The sequence below is a fragment of the Eptatretus burgeri genome, chromosome 7 (assembly GCF_056783735.1).
Source record: "Eptatretus burgeri isolate ZD-2024b chromosome 7, Ebu_testis_v1, whole genome shotgun sequence".
Lineage (NCBI taxonomy): Eukaryota > Metazoa > Chordata > Myxini > Myxiniformes > Myxinidae > Eptatretus > Eptatretus burgeri.
Genome location: NC_140967.1, coordinates 23,761,283 through 23,777,791, shown reverse-complemented (window position 1 = coordinate 23,777,791; position 16,509 = coordinate 23,761,283). Strand labels below are relative to the sequence as shown.

Here is a 16,509-nt window from a genome sequence, read left to right as displayed (position 1 = left end):
GAACAATTGTGCAAGTAGAGCAGAGCAATCAAATCGTTGGGCTCAAGGAGCAGGAGGGAACTTAGCAGTCACTCCAACCTTTGTTCTCTTGACGGTCTTGTGGTCATGATGAACAACTTTGAGGAGGAACTGCTTCTGCTGCTCGTCTTCGGTTCGGGCTCGGAGTTTTTGTATCAGTGCCACTCCTCTCTCTGCTGCATCATTGGTGACCTGCAGGCCTCGGACGGTGGCTCGAGTTCGTGGATCTTGCAAAACATCTTCCACGTTATGGGTAGTGACCATCCTCCCAGCAAAGATCCCAATGGCCTCTAGTGTTCGCCCTGTTACCAATTTGGAAAGACCGTCAGGGAGAGTGAAGTTCTTCTTTTCAAGTCTCTTGAGTGCTTTCGAGGTTGCTGGATGGCTTAGGTTCTTGACTATGGCTGCCCGGTCATCGGGCGACACTCGTTCGTCGAAGAAGGCTAGGGCCACTCCTTGCCCTGAGAGGTACCAGAGGTGCCTTTGGAGGGCCTTCTCTGCCGTTGACCCGAGTTCTCTATCCACAAACACCTGGAGAATCGCCAAGAAGTCCAGGTCATTCTTCGGTGCACAGTTTGGGACAGCTTCCTCATGCCAGAATCTGACGTAAATGAGACTGACGAAACGAGCCAGTCGTCGGACTCCACGTTTTTCCGAACTCGTCAGCTCCAGTTGTTGCAAAAATAGGCCAATCTTTAGGATATAAATAGCCTTTGCCATCCATCTCGCCTGATGGTAGACTCCAGGGGCCCTAAATTGAGGCAGATCTCCGCTCCATCCTCCTAGGTAGAGAAGAGAGAGCTGAAGGAGTTCGAGATAGTCCTCTCTTGGGTGGGCTGCATCATAGATGACTCTCCTGAGGAAGTCTATCATCTTCAGCCTTTGTGATTCGCTCTACTCATCCAGGGGTTGTTCGTCGTTGAGGGTACCGGCAGATGTCTTGTCCAAGACGTCCCATTTTCCTCGGAATCGTTTGAAGAGGGGAATGTCGGGACCTGGGGGAGAGCCGAAGAGGAGTTCATAGGTGTTCTTCAGTACCACCTCGTGAATGTGATGTCGGCATGCCAGCCAAAGAAGAGGTCTTCCAAGGGACTGTTCAATTATGGTGCAGGCTCCGCTAATCATGCCACTGTTGGACGCAGTCGTATCAAATGAGAGACCGATGATCTTGTCAGCAATCTGATACGTGTCCAGCAGCCGAAGAACGGCATTGCTATCGACATATCGATATGCAATTATCGACATAGCTGACTAAGGGAACCTGTATGTTGTGTGCAATTGAATTCCAAATTCGTAACAATATTTAAAAGTTCATGAGAGACGCTCTCAAAAGGCACCGTACATGTGCTCAGTATTTAAGGAGATCCGGATCTTGTCTATACTATACAAGAGCTGAGGCCAAGAGATTAAGGTTTTGTCTTCACAACAAGAAGAACAAGAAGAAGATGAACAACGCCGAGCTCTCTATGAACAGCATTCGCTACGCGAGACGCTGCTAAAAACGTCAACATACCATTCAAAAGTGTGTGACCTGTTAACACGGTCCCATTTCGCTAAGATTTTGCATGAAGCACTTTTTATAGGAAAGGTTCAAAGGCAAACCTGTGCTGATAAAATTATTGCCATTCAGAAAAAATGAAACACCCTAATATATATATATATATATACACACACTCATATATGTATGTATGTATGTATGTATACATATGTATATATATATATATAGATATATATATATATATATATTTATATATATATATATATATATATATATATATATATATATATATATATATATATATATATATATATATATATATATATATATATATATATATGGCCTGGTGTTGGCGCAGTGATTAGGGCAGCAGCTTGGGATCCAAAAGGTCCTGAGTTCAAGCCCCGTTGGGTCACTGAATTAATACACCAGGGGGTTGACTCAGCCTGTCATCCTTCCAAAGTCGGCGAAATGAGTACCAGTATACTGGGTCGGTGTATACCCCAGTTAAAATAGGTGTACCATATCCCTGTGTTGTAAGAAGCGATCAGGGTTGCGTCAGGAAGGGCATCCGGCGTAAAACATGTGCCAAATCACTATGCGGATCATATGGATGATCCGCTGTGGCGACCCCTATCGGGAGCAGTCGAAAGAAGAAGATATATATATATATATATATATATATATATATATATATATACATACATATATATATATATATATATATATATATATACATATATATATATATACATATATATATATATATATACATATATATATACATATATATATATACATATATATACATATATATACATATATATATATATATATATATATATATATATTGTTACAGATTTCCACCGGCGTCGGCGTTCGCACGACCGCTTCAGTCCAATCGCAGTCGCACGCCCACCGAGGGCCGGAATCCAGTCGTAGCTTTCCGGACAACCCCGGAAACCAGCTTACGCGTGCCTTTTAACGCACCATAAACTTGTCAATTATTCTGTCCACGCGCGACAGGATTAATCGTCGAATTGTCGATTTACCTTACTATTCGCGTGGACAGAAATACCGAGAGTTTATACCTCGACGGGATCTTGTATGGAACGAGCCGTTAGGCGTGCTCGTCCCGTGTGCGTTTTGCCGAGCGGTTTTAAATCGCCAAGTTCCGTCGGACCAGATTATCACTTTTATTGGCTTTAATAGCCAGTTAATTCCCCGAACGCGTAGTGGCAGTCAATGTAAGGAAAATGACGCAAACGAGCAGATCGACATTTAAACAATGGGGCATTTATTCACAGTACGCCATCTTCTTGACAGCGGCTTGACAACAGACTTCCATACAAAACCCAAGGAAAAGAAATAGGGCTCGTGAGCCTTTAATGGTACTCAGAGCTGGGATGACCGAAGGACTCCAAGAGACCAGGCTGGTTAACTGGCCACCCCTTGGTGGCGACTCGACGGTCTTCGGGTCGGCGACTCCTGTGATTCTGTTCCACCTGGGGCGTCGCAAAATGCGCCAGTCGCTTGAGCGGCCTGAGCAGCTTGGCGGGCAGCTTTCCTCGGTCGCTTAGCCGTCCCCGCGGCCTGGTCGATCAGGCCTGGTCGACGACGCTTCAGAAGAGCGAACGGGCCTTGCTCTCTTAAAGTTGATGCTCTTTTAGGGCCCATTCACTCATCAGCGCCGCTCGAAGCTCTGAGGGCCATCTGCCCGGACCGCGATGCAGCTTCGATGTGCCTTTCTCTTCAGCGACTCCAAACTCCATCCTTCTGCCGTTGCGTCTCGATTCCGCCCAACTCCTGACGCTACTCACCATCTCCAACTCCAACTGGCTCTGGCGACGCGACTCCGCCATTTTTATCGGGTGGGGGTGCCCGCCCTTCGAACCTTCACCCGAGGCTGGCTCCACCTACTTTCACCTCTGCCCTTTCACCCCTGGTGGACACCCCATTTCGGATTGGCTGGATTTTTCTGAGGCAGAGCCCATTTTGATCCGAATATGCAAATCATCCGTTTCACGGCTGTTTGCACAAGGACGTTCTGATTGGCCAGTCCTTTCCGAGGCAGAGCTCATCTTGATCCGAATATGCAAATCAGCCGCTTCGCGGTTTGTTTGCACATGGACGGTGGAATATGGCATCCAATGTGGCGCGGCGTATCTGCGACAATGGCATTTTGCCGCTGTTGCTGAGGAGGGTGTGATGGTGTCGCGATGTTGACGGCGCTGTCAAGAAGATGGCGGTTTTGTGGAGTTGATAGCGTTGTTGAGATGTTGTTGAAAATAAAAGACAGAAAAGAATAACGGCTACCTCAAAGACTCACAGCCTGGCACACGAACAAGACCCGTTGTACATCGGTGGGGGAATCTAACCTGAAACACATACTTATCGAAATAACTAATCTCTGGGGAACCTGAATGGTGGTTTGTGAATTTCCATAACCGCAACAATATATATATATATATATATATATATATATATATATATATATATATATATATATATATATACATATATGTATACATATATACATATACATATATATACTGTACAAATATATATATATATATATATATATATATATATATATATATATATATATATATATATATGTATATACATACATATATGCCTGTGGGTTTCCCACAGGTGCCCCACCAGTGTGGGCTAATGCTGTCTCTGTCTTTCCCACCATGAAACATGGAAACTTCAACCTTAGGAAAACACAGAAGAAAAAATATGAAATAAAAGTTACTTCAAATTAATCCAAACCTCAGGGAAAATATTTTTTTCAATCAGACAAAAAAATAGAAACTGGGCGGTGTATAGACAACATCCCGCTGCCTTGATCACTCCCAATTTTCTTTTTTCTTTCCTGTTAAGAAATATATCACCTCCCATTTTGAGCTCTTTCAACCAGCACAAGAATAAAATGCTTCCTCTTTTTTCATATCGTGGTTTTACCATTGGCTTCTGCCAGTTGTCAGATAAATGTGACAGATTGTGGTGGTGCTGGAGTTTGAGTTTATAATTCCGGTTAGATTGATACCACGTGGCAATTTCCACCAATCAAATGGCAGTAAGTACATGAATGTTGCACATACACAATTTCTTTATCATCTGAAACAAATGAATGCTGCTGCAGCTATTGATGATCACAATTGAGATTGTTCAAAAAGGTCACGTCACTGTGAAGGTCAAACCACTGTGATGCAGAAATGCATTGATCAACGATGTTGCCTTGGTGGATCCAAGAAGATATATTGCCTTCGTTCTCCCCTCACCTCCTACCTCTTTTTCCACATTATCCGTCATGCCGCTTCTCATCCGACTCTCCCTACCTCGTAGCTCTTAATTTTGTTTTTGGAACGGCAATAACTGCCATCATTCAACGTGTAAGACGACTGGTGCAACCCAATTTTATCAATAATACATTCGCTATAGTTCTGCAAGACGATATATCCTTGTCAGTTCTACTTTGATATCGTCAACTTCTTTTTTTTTCATCCTCCCTCCATGAAACGTCAAGTGTAATTTCCACAAAAATGATAACTGGCTCTCATTTGCAGCTTTTCCTCATTCACCTGCTCCCTGCAATTGGATATGAAAGCTTCTTTCATCCATTTCTTTTGAAACTGTTGACTTGCATGAATCCGTGCCCGAACTGTCAGTTCATACCCGATGTCACCTTGCTCTTTTTCCATGAACCTCGGTCTTGCAGAGATAGTAAATGCATCCTGAACTTGTCCTTTATACAATAGGTCCCTCATTTTAAGCATTCTACACTTCACAAAAAAAAAATTCCTGGAGACATTTTTATTCCACTCATTTTGCTTTCCGAGTCAATGAATCAATGAATGAACTTGAATGGATGTATTGTCAAAACATCGCAGCCGTTAGGCTGAATTGTGAATGACTTACAAGATAAAAACTGATAATCATAACATAAGCAACATGTGAACATGATCATAACAGCATAATCCATCCATTCATTGGGACCACACTCTGTACAGAGTGTCGGTGCTGCCGAAGCAGTTTCCTTGGCTATTGGGCACAATCCTGGGCGGGTCGCCACTCCGACACAGGATACTCGAATGACTCGATCATCCCAGCAAGCTGGTACTCATTTTGCCAAGCTCGGAAGGATGGCAGGCTGAGTCAACCCCCTGGTGAAGTAATTCAGCGGGCAACGAGGCTTGAACTCAGGACCCTTGGATCCCAAGCCGCCACCCTGACCACTGAGTCAAAACCAGGCTTCATAACAGCATAATAACAGCATAATAACTACATAATAATAATAAATCAACATGTGAATCAAACTAAAATGGCATTCATGTCATCATGCAGCAGTCTGATAATACAAGGCATTGCACTTCTTCGGTAATGTTCAGTTCTACATTTCATTGCACAGAATCTATCACTATGACGTAATTGTTTGCGTAGCGATTGTTTTTCAGGTAACCAATCTGGAAATCTATAAGGCAAAGAAGATGCAAAGTTTTTACAAAGTTGTTCATGCCATTACTGCAGAGAGTACAACTGGTAGGTGCTCATGCCATGATGGTAGGATCTGTTCATTTTTAGCTTACCTGGAATTTAAATTCCAGACAAGGTATGGTCATCATGCACCGTCTGTCCATCCACCTCCTTTTTCGACTTCTCCGGCCAAACCCTGGGCTGATCCGGCTGAAATTGGGAAGCAACGTTCCACGTTCCTCTCCTGACGAGAAACAGGAATCCGAATAGCAAAGCTCGTTTCGGTCACATGACTTTAAGGAGGTCAAAATGGCCGACTTACTCAATTTCTTCAAAGATCTTCTTCTCCAGATCCATCAGTCAGAATGCTGCGAAAGTTGGGTTGCCACATTAGGCCAGGGTAGGGATGTTAAATTGCAGAGGTCATGCCGATCACGTGACCGGAAGTGTGTCAAAATGACCGACTTACTTAATTTGGGGAAAATCGTGTAAATTCCTTCAAAAATCTTCTTCTCCCAACCCATCCGTCAGAATGCTACCAAATTTAGGTTGCAACATTAGACCAAGGTCCAGATAAGCTACAGGTTCAGTGATCCTATATTTATTATTATTATTATTATTATTATTATTATTATTTATTGCTCCACATTTAACAACAAAGATCATGATTCATACAAATTTCAGTCAAATCTATGTTCATAAGCGTGTGTGTGTGTGTGTGTGTGTGTGTGTGTGTGTGTGTGTGTGTGTGTGTGTGTGTGTGTGTGTGTGTGTGTGTTTTGTTCATAAAGTATAAAACATTTTCTCCTTGCTAACTCCCCTCCCACAGCCCATCTATCTCTATCTCTATCCACCCCTGCCTAATGCAGAGCAGCATCCTCCCACACATATCTCTCTCTCTCTCTCTGGACAGTGTTTGTCTCCGGATATGTCCGGGCGTGTTTATCTCCAGGTCGTGTTTGTCTCCTGGCATGTCTGGGCGGTGTTTGTCTCCAGACGTGTTGAGGAGGAGCTGGTCTCCAGACAGTGTTTGTTCATCTCCGGACATATCCGGGCGGTGTTTTTCTCCGACGTGTACGGGTGGTGTTTGGCTCCGTATGTGTCTGTTTGTCTCCGGACGTGTCTGGACAATGTTTGTTTATCTCTGGACAGTGTTTCTTTGTCTCTGGATGTGTCCGGACAGTGTTTTTTTTTCTCTCCAGACAGTGTTTCTTTGTTTCCGGATGTGTCTGTGTTTGTCTCCGGTCATGTCTGGACAGCTATGCTCTGGATGTGTCCAGGCGATGTTTCTCACCAGAGGTGACTATGTTTGTCACCGGATGTGTCCAGGCGTTGTTTATCTATGGACAGTGTTTGTTTATCTCCCAACAGTGTTTGTTTATCTCTGGATGTGTCCGGGCGGTGTTTGTCTCCGAACATGTCCGGACGGTGTTTGTCTCCGGACAGCTGAGCGACGGACATGTCGTGGCGGTGTTTGTCTCTGAACATGTCCAGATGGGAGTTTGTCTCCAGATGTGTCTGGGCGGTGTTTCTCTCTGGGCGGTGTTTGTTTCCGGACTGCGTTTATCTCCGGACATGTCTGGGTGGTGCTTGTCTCTGGACGGTAGTTATAGTATGACTGGTAGAAAATGGATTTCAGACATTATTTTGTTTCCATCTTCACTGTTATTCTATGTAGAAACATTTTGATGAGACAATATGAAACGTAATGAATGCTCCACCGCACGTCTGCCTTTTCTTCCTCTCACCTCTTACCCCATTCTTTCCGCCCACCCCTCCTCACTCTCCCTCCCTCCTCGCTCCCCCAACCCTGTCTCTCCCCCCTCCCCTTAGTATCCCAATCAGCAAAGTGACTGGTGGTATTTGCTCGTTCAAAAGAATGCAAAGAATTAAGTTGAATCAAATTCAATGTTCAGTGAAATAAAAGCGTCAAATGAGATAATAAGACATGAATAATTAATCAGTGTAAAATATGAGGAACCTAAATGAAAATTTCAGCTTGTAAAGGGATTTGGCTACTATAAAGAGACTATCAGTCAGAATATAATAAGTTGGAAGTAGACGTAAAGTATACACAAACAAAATACGTTTCAGGTCATTGAAAACATGAAGAAAGGACATTATATGAGAATCGATGCAGTCGACAGAGAACACTTTGGTATAATGAACAGAATAATTTATCACTCTTTGGTTCCACCTATACAATCCAGTAACAATAGGACATTGAAAATCTACACATAAATATTTGAAAGGTAACACCTGAGCTTTTGCTGAAAACTATTGATCGAAAGGGTTTCAGTTAATTCAGATTCAGAGCTATAGTAGCCAAGAAAATCCTCTGTACTCGTTTTTGCAACACTTTAATCATAGCTATCTGCTGTTGTGTCAAGGAGGAATGCCATACTGGACAACAATACTCCAACTTAGGTCTGATGTAAGATGTATACACCATGATCAGATCTTCTATCGGATTATAGAACTTCTTCAATAATCAAAACGTGTACAACTTTCTTGAAACCTTGGAGGTCATAAAGTTTACTTGATTAATCCACAAGAGGACATTGCTAATTACATCACCTAATAATTTAACCTGCTGGCTCTTTCCTGTAATTGTATCTTATTCATTTGGATCTGTGATGGAGGAAGCAGATGGTGAGTGAAAGACACCCGCAAGACCTGACACTTAATGTGGTTAAGTTGCATCTTGGAATCTGCACACAACTGTTCAAATTGCATAAGGACTGACTGGAGGGTACATCGATAATTTATTTGACGTGACGTTGCCAGTGTTAAATCATCCACGTATTTCCATCTCCTGATGTCAGATGATTGAAGGGCATTATTGATGTCAGCCAAAAAAATAAGTGGCCCCACAGGTGTTATTTGTGGGACACCCACCTGTGACTGTTGAAGGTATAGAAAGTTGTCTCTTGTACCGTACTTGCTGAACACGGTGCATAAGAAAGCTGCACTCAAATTGGATCAAGGAAGGTCTTGTTGCCATACTATACAGCTTTATTACTGCGACTGTATAATCCACTGAGTAAAAGACATTCGCAAAATCGCTCAAAACAATAGTTGAAATTGAATCGGGTATGTCAGCACTCAGCACCAGCATGTAGGAAATCTAGAAGTTGCACAAGATAATTCGAGTGAAGACATACCTGTATGCTTTCCAAATTCTTAAGTGTCAATATTAGGACTGATGTCGGCCAAAAGCCATTGGTACACAAATAACTCTGCAAACTATGCGAAATGTCATGTTATGATATCTGAGCTGCTCATTTGTGTTTATAATTGCATCAACCTGCAGATTCGGGAGAGTTTGCTACACCAAAGAGCATTCTAAAGTTAACCATATGTGACAATTAAAAAGTTCTACAAACGAGATACTCTCAATCGGTCCTCAGAATGTTGTGAGTCCTGTATACCCATTTGCCAAGGATGGAGACGTGCCCTATTGCAATAAAAATGCCCAATTTTTCGAAAACAGGATGTGGATATATATATATATATATATATATATATATATATATATATATATATATATATATACATATACATACATATATATATATATATATATATACATATATATATACATATATATATATATATATACATATATAGCCTGGTGTGTTGGCGCAGTGGTTAGGGCAGCGGCTTGGGATCCAAAAGGTCTTGAGTTCAAGCCCCGTTGGGCCACTGAATTAATACACCAGGGGGTTGACTCAGCCTGTCATCCTTCCGAGGTCGGCGAAATGAGTACCAGTGTACTGGGCCGGTGTATACCCCGGTTAAAATAGGTGTACCATATCCCTGTGTCGTAAGAGGCGACCAGGGTTGCGTCAGGAAGGGCATCCGGCGTAAAACATGTGCCAAATCACTATGCGGATCGGATGATCCACTGTGGCGACCCTTAACGGGAGCAGCCGAAAGAAGAAGAAGAAGAAGAAGAAGAAATATATATATATATATATATATATATATATATATACATATATATATATATATATATACATATATATATATACATATATATATATATATATATACATATATATATACATATATACATATATATATATACATATATATATATATATATATATATATATATACATATATATACATATACATATGACCGGGCGTAGTGGCGTGCGCCTGTAATCTGGCTACTCGGATGCTTGGGTTGGAGGATCGCTTGAAGATGGGAGCTCTGCGCCGGGTCGTGCTATGAGAGGGTGTCGGGCAGCCCGGAATCATGGCGAAACCCAATCCTTATCCCTGTGTCGTAAGAGGCGACCAGGGTTGCGTCAGGAAGGGCATCCGGCGTAAAACCTATGCCAAATCAGAATGCGGATCATAACGGATGATCCGCTGTGGCGACCCGTAACGGGAGCAGCCGAAAGACGAACAACATATATATATATATATATATATATATATATATATATATATATATATATATACACGTATATATATACATATACATATATATATATGTATATATATACATATACATATACATATACATATACATATATATATACATATATACATATATATATACATATATATATACATATATACATACATATATATACATATATATACATATACATACACACACACACACACACACACACACACACACACACACACACACACACACACACACACACACACACACACACACACACACACACACACACACACACACACACACACACACACACACACAGTATATGAAAACGAAAATCGAGGGTGAATGCGCAGTGTACCCTTGTTGAGGTGAAGTCTCTGTTGACTCATTACGTTCTGTATGAATGTGAGTTGGATAGAGTACATCTCTTAATTAGTTAGTATTGGACATTGACTATGTCCATAAATTAATTATGGACTATTGGAACATACCTTTTCGACATTGAGACATTTAGACCGTTTCGGCTGCTTAGAGGATGTGACCCTATTTTATATATATAGTCGAGCCTCAGGGAAGAGCTAGTACACTGAACAGATCAGGACACAACAGGAGAAAAGGAAAGAGACACAGAGAGAAAGAGAGAAAGAGAGAAAGAGAGAAAGAGAGAAAGAGAGAAAGAGAGAAAGAGAGAAAGAGAGAAAGAGAGAAAGAGAGAAAGAGAGAAAGAGAGAAAGAGAGAAAGAGAGAAAGAGAGAAAGAGAGAAAGAGAGAAAGAGAGAAAGAGAGAAAGAGAGAAAGAGAGAAAGAGAGAAAGAGAGAAAGAGAGAAAGAGAGAAAGAGAGAAAGAGAGAAAGAGAGAAAGAGAAAGAGAGAAAGAGAGAAAGAGAGAAAGAGAGAAAGAGAGAAAGAGAGAAAGAGAGAAAGAGAGAAAGAGAGAAAGAGAGAAAGAGAGAAAGAGAGAAAGAGAGAAAGAAGAGAGAAAGAGAGAAAGAGAGAAAGAGAGAAAGAGAGAAAGAGAGAAAGAGAGAAAGAGAGAAAGAGAGAAAGAGAGAAAGAGAGAAAGAGAGAAAGAGAGAAAGAGAGAAAGAGAGAAAGAGAGAAAGAGAGAAAGAGAGAAAGAGAGAAAGAGAGAAAGAGAGAAAGAGAGAAAGAGAGAGAGAGAGAGAGAGAGAGAGAGAGAGAGAGAGAGAGAGAGAGAGAGAGAGAGAGAGAGAGAGAGAGAGAGAGAGAGAGAGAGAGAATGCCACCAGCAGAGTTGAAGGCTAAGATAGAGGGAGACTTGGCCAAAAAAGGGTGTGGGTTGGAATGGGGGGGGGCAGGAAAATGCATGATGGATACAGGAGGAAACTCACAGGAGGGAAAACTGGAAGTTTTAAAGGAAAAGAGATTTGGTGGCGGGGGCGGGGGGGGTTCACGAGGGAAGAAGGGATGAAGGTTTGTGATTTTGGATTGTGGAGGATCTGAGATGTCGGTAAATATCTGGATTGAAGACCTGAAAGGAAGAATGAGATTTAAGAGAACATGGAAGTTTGTTCCACAGGTGGGAAAAAGAGGAAAGAATGAGTGGAGGTATTGGAGCATGTGTCAGAGCAGCGCATTGCTGCGTCCGCTTTCCGCCGGTACTCCATGGGCCTCCATCTGGCCATCCCCCAAGCAGATGCCTGGCCCATCCCCATCTCCTTGAGATGCCAATCAACCTGCTGCAACCACGAGGCACGTGGTTGGCCCGTTGGCCTCCTCCACTCATGAGACTCACTCGCTGAGAGAATCTGGTGAGGAGGATCAGCATCAGGAAAACGAACCACATGTCCATACAGCCGCAGCTGACGCGATGCAGGTAACATATCTCATTTGAGTCTCTCTCAGCAACCACTCGTTGGACACAAAGTCCGACCAGCGATAGCCAAGGATTCTCCGAAGAGACCTGGTACCAAAGGAATTAAGTCTCAATCTCAGATCCTTGGTCAGAGTCCAAGTCTCACATCCATAGAGCAAGACTGGAAGTACCTCGGACCTGAAGACTCAGACTGTCGTCCTCCCGCACAGGTACAGTCAGCACCACACCCCATGATCCAGTGAATCCATGACTCCCAGGCCCGACCCAGATGTCTGTTGACCTCTGACCCACAGCCAGCAGAGACATGAATATCACTGCCAAGGTAAGTGAATCTCTCCATGACCTCAACATCTTCACCACAAACAGGCACAGACAGGACAGCAGCTTCCAAGATGTCATTGAAAGCCTGGATCTTAGTTTTGACCCAGGAAACCCATAATCCCAGTGGCTGCAACTCCTCATTAAGCACGTCGAGGGCCCCCAAAAGGATATCAAAAGTCTCCGCAAAGATGACTGCATCATGAGCAAAATCAAGGCTCGAGATCTTGACATTCCCAAATGATGCACCACAGCTTGATCTCCCCAACATCCTCCACAGAATCCAGTCCATACAAGTGCTGAAAAGTGTGGCGGCCAAAACACACCCCTGACGAACTCCAGTAACAACTGGAAATATGTCAGAGATGCTCACACCACATCTCACAGCACTCTCAGTACCAGAGTAGAGTTCAGACATCAGATCGATCAGTTTTGGTGGCACCCCACGAAGACCAAGAATCCTCCAGAGGGCATCCCGATTCACTGAATCAAACGCTTTACAGAGATCAACATAAGCTGCAAGCAGCCCCTGCCGAACCTGTCGTCTGCATTCGGTGAGGACCCGAAAAGCAAGGATATGGTCAATTGTTGACCTCTTTGGTGTAAAGCCTGACTGCTCTGGACGCTGATGCTCAAGTAGATGGTGGCAAACCCTATCAAGAATTATCTGAGCAAACACCTTGCCCGGCACTGAGAGCAGTGTCACCCCTCGGTAGTTGTTGCAGTCTTGGCGATCACCCTTCCCTTTCCAGAGAGGGACAACAAGGCCCCTCTTCCAGTCAGTTGGGATGATGCCTGTGATCCAGCCAGATCATATAACTGCATGCAATGACATGAGTGCAGCATTTCCACCAGCCTTGAGAAGTTCAGCATGGATTCCACAGATCCCTGGAGCTTTACACAATTTAAAGCAGTTCACCGCAGCCTGTATTTTCACAAAAAGGTGGACCACAGTTGATTGGAGGGTCAGCAACAGTGATTTAACACCCCTGACATCCAACTCGACAGCTGGTGGATCATCCTGGTACAACCGTTCAGTCGCCAGCCCAGCGGGCCTTCACTTCAGACTTCTCTGTCAAGAGCCGACCACCCTCTGCTCTAACTGCAGTACACCGAGGGATGGGCTTGGATGAACGCAATGCACGAATTCCCCTGTAAGCAGGACGAGAATCCCTTGACCACAATCTCTCACAGATTCCTTGCACATAGGCCTCCTTGTCCACCCTTAGCACACGAACAGTTTTATCCCTCAGCTCCCTGAACAGCTCAGCTCTGCCATTCAGCCTGGCCCTGCGACTCTGGTCAATGGTATCCAGTGTCCCTTGAGATACAAAATTCTTCTTCGCCCAACGGTGAGTTCCAAGACACCTACCGGCAACATCAAGGATGGTAGTCTTGAAGGCACTCCACAACTCTTTAGGATCTCCCAAAGCACCCAGACCCAACAAATCTCCACTTAGCTTGTCTGCAAACTCCTCAGCAACCCTATCATCCTTGAGCTTGCCAACATCCAGCCTAGGCTGAGATGCTACCATATTCCTGGATTTAAGGTGCAACTTAAGAGTTGCTACAAGCCGGTGGTCAGTATTGAGGAACTGAGCACCCCGGTAGACCCTGCAGTTCTGGATCAACAATCAACAGTTCTCCAGCGACCAACAATGAACACATGGTCAATCTCCTTTGCCACACCACCAGCATTGGGATACAAAATCCAGCGATGAGCTTGTGGGCTCTGAAACCATGAACCGGCCACCCTCCAGTCCATGACTTCTTACAAAGTCAAGGAACTTAGTGCTATTCTGGTTCACAGTTCCAGAACCATGGGGACCAACACACATCTCATAACCATCCCTATCAGTTCCAGTCGATGCATTGAAATCCCCCAAGACTAGAAGTGTATCTCGCCTGGGGCACTGATCAACCACAGACTGATCGAGCGTGGTGTAGAATGCATCCTTCATGGTGAGAACACTCGCCTCAGTCGTAGCATAAACAGAGACCAAGGAAATGGCACTCAAGGAGTGACAAACCCTTCGTCTCATAATACGCTCGTTGACCGGTGTTACCTCAATTATCATTGAAGTCAGCTGATTGGACACAGCCACAGCAACTCCTTGGGCATGGTAACCATCAGAGTGACCAGACCAATAGTAGGTGTAACCACCCGCCATGATCTCGCCGTAATCCGGTCTCCGAACCTCAGAGTGTGCTGCAATACTGACGTCCAAACGCTTGAGCTCAGATGATACCAGAGACAGGTGATCATCCTCTCTTAGGGATAGGACATTCCAGGCACCCACCCGAAGGGACCGCCTCAGGTTAACCCAAGAAGACCGCCGTCTAGTGGACGACACCTCAGCACCACTCCGACACACTCTCCCACAATCTGACCTGGGAATGTTACCCCATGGTTTCCCTCCTATCCTCAAAGATTAGGGGTCCCAAAGTCTTTGCCCCAATTCTGTCATCCAGTGAGCTGCCCTGCGAAGGGAAGCTGCACAGGAGGTACTCCCACGGAGTGGGTTTTCAGATTTTTTTATGCTTCGAGAATGTTTTGCAGAATGAAGGGTTTTACGGTGGCTGGAGTGCAAATCCTGCCACCAACCTCCTCATAAGAAGTAACCCAACTGCAGGAGGACGTCCGCAGACACGGTCGAGCACTAGATATGGATGGCCGTTGGCTCACAAGGGGCTCCTCCACCCTTTGAGAGGTTTTGTTTTTCATCCTGCTGGGTGTCCATATGAGTGGAGGTGAGCCATGATCCTAGATTTAGGTAGTTGCATCAGAAGAGGACTAATGGTGGACCATATGCACCCAGCAGAAACCTGGGGAGAAGGGGGATCAAAGCATAGAAAGAGTGGAGGGTGCAACACCAGAGACAAGGTGGTAGAATATGGAGAGACCATCAACCTGTCTGCGATGGGAAAGGGATAGACACAAAGACTCAGCTTCATTGTGGGAGATTCCAATGATCTTGAAGGCCTTTGTTTCCATGAGGTCAAGCTGAACAAGGTGAGAAGCAGGAGAGCCAGCCCAGAGGGGAGAGCATTACTCCATCAAGCTGCAGATAAAGGCCTTGCAGATGGAAAGGAGTTCAGATGTGCGAAGGAATGACTTTATATGATGGAGGATGCCCAGATAGCAACTAGCATTAGAGGCCAACTTTGAAATGTGGTTTGCTCAAGAAAGTTCATGGCTGATGGTGAGACCCAGGAGTTTGAGTGAGTGAACTTCCTCAAGAGGATTGTTTAAAAAATACATTGGAGAGTTTGCCATATAATCCATTTGGAGAGAGAGTGAGAATGTGAGATTTGTCAACATTGAAAGACATATTCCAAGTGTTTGACCAGCTTGTGATTTTGTCAAGGTCAGAAAAGAGTGGAAGAGGCTGCAGCTTACCTGTTTGAAGGATGAGTGATGCCATGGCAGAGGGTGGATTGAGGCACCAGAAGATAGATAAAGGGAATTTTCCAGAGTCAGAGAGATCATTAATGAAGATCAGGAATAGGGCTGGGCCCAGAACGCTACCTTGGGTCACTCCAGCCTTGACAAGGAGAGGAGATGAAAGGATTCTATTGAATACCACACGTTGGCTACGAAAGTAAATGAAGTCAGGAAGCCATGTGTGGAGTTGGCCTTCGATGCCATAGCCAGAGGGTTTGTAGAGTACAGTGGGATTCCAGACTGCATCAAAAGCACGAGACATGTCCAGATTAGCTAACAGCTGATCACAGATCTGACATTGAGAGCATCCATCCATTGTTGGGTGAATAGTACTCATAGTAGCAATATGTCCAATATAGTGACCTGGTCTGAATCCAAACTGGTAATCTGAGAAGAGGTTGTTGGAGAAAAGGAAGGATTTCATATCAACTGCGATGATGGATTCCATGACCTTTCTAATGATTGGAAGTAAGCTGAGAGGTTGA

At 44.0% G+C, this 16,509-nt stretch overlaps 1 long non-coding RNA gene across 2 annotated transcripts in view; it reads right to left on the bottom strand.

Annotated features, from left to right (window-relative positions):
* Positions 1-16,509, bottom strand: part of LOC147022826 (uncharacterized) — a 184,562-nt gene that overhangs the window by 10,953 nt on the left and 157,100 nt on the right. For both annotated transcript variants that reach the window (XR_015059710.1, XR_015059711.1), the window contains one exon: positions 6,112-6,242. This is a non-coding gene — a long non-coding RNA (uncharacterized LOC147022826). The remainder of the gene's footprint in view (positions 1-6,111; positions 6,243-16,509) is intronic.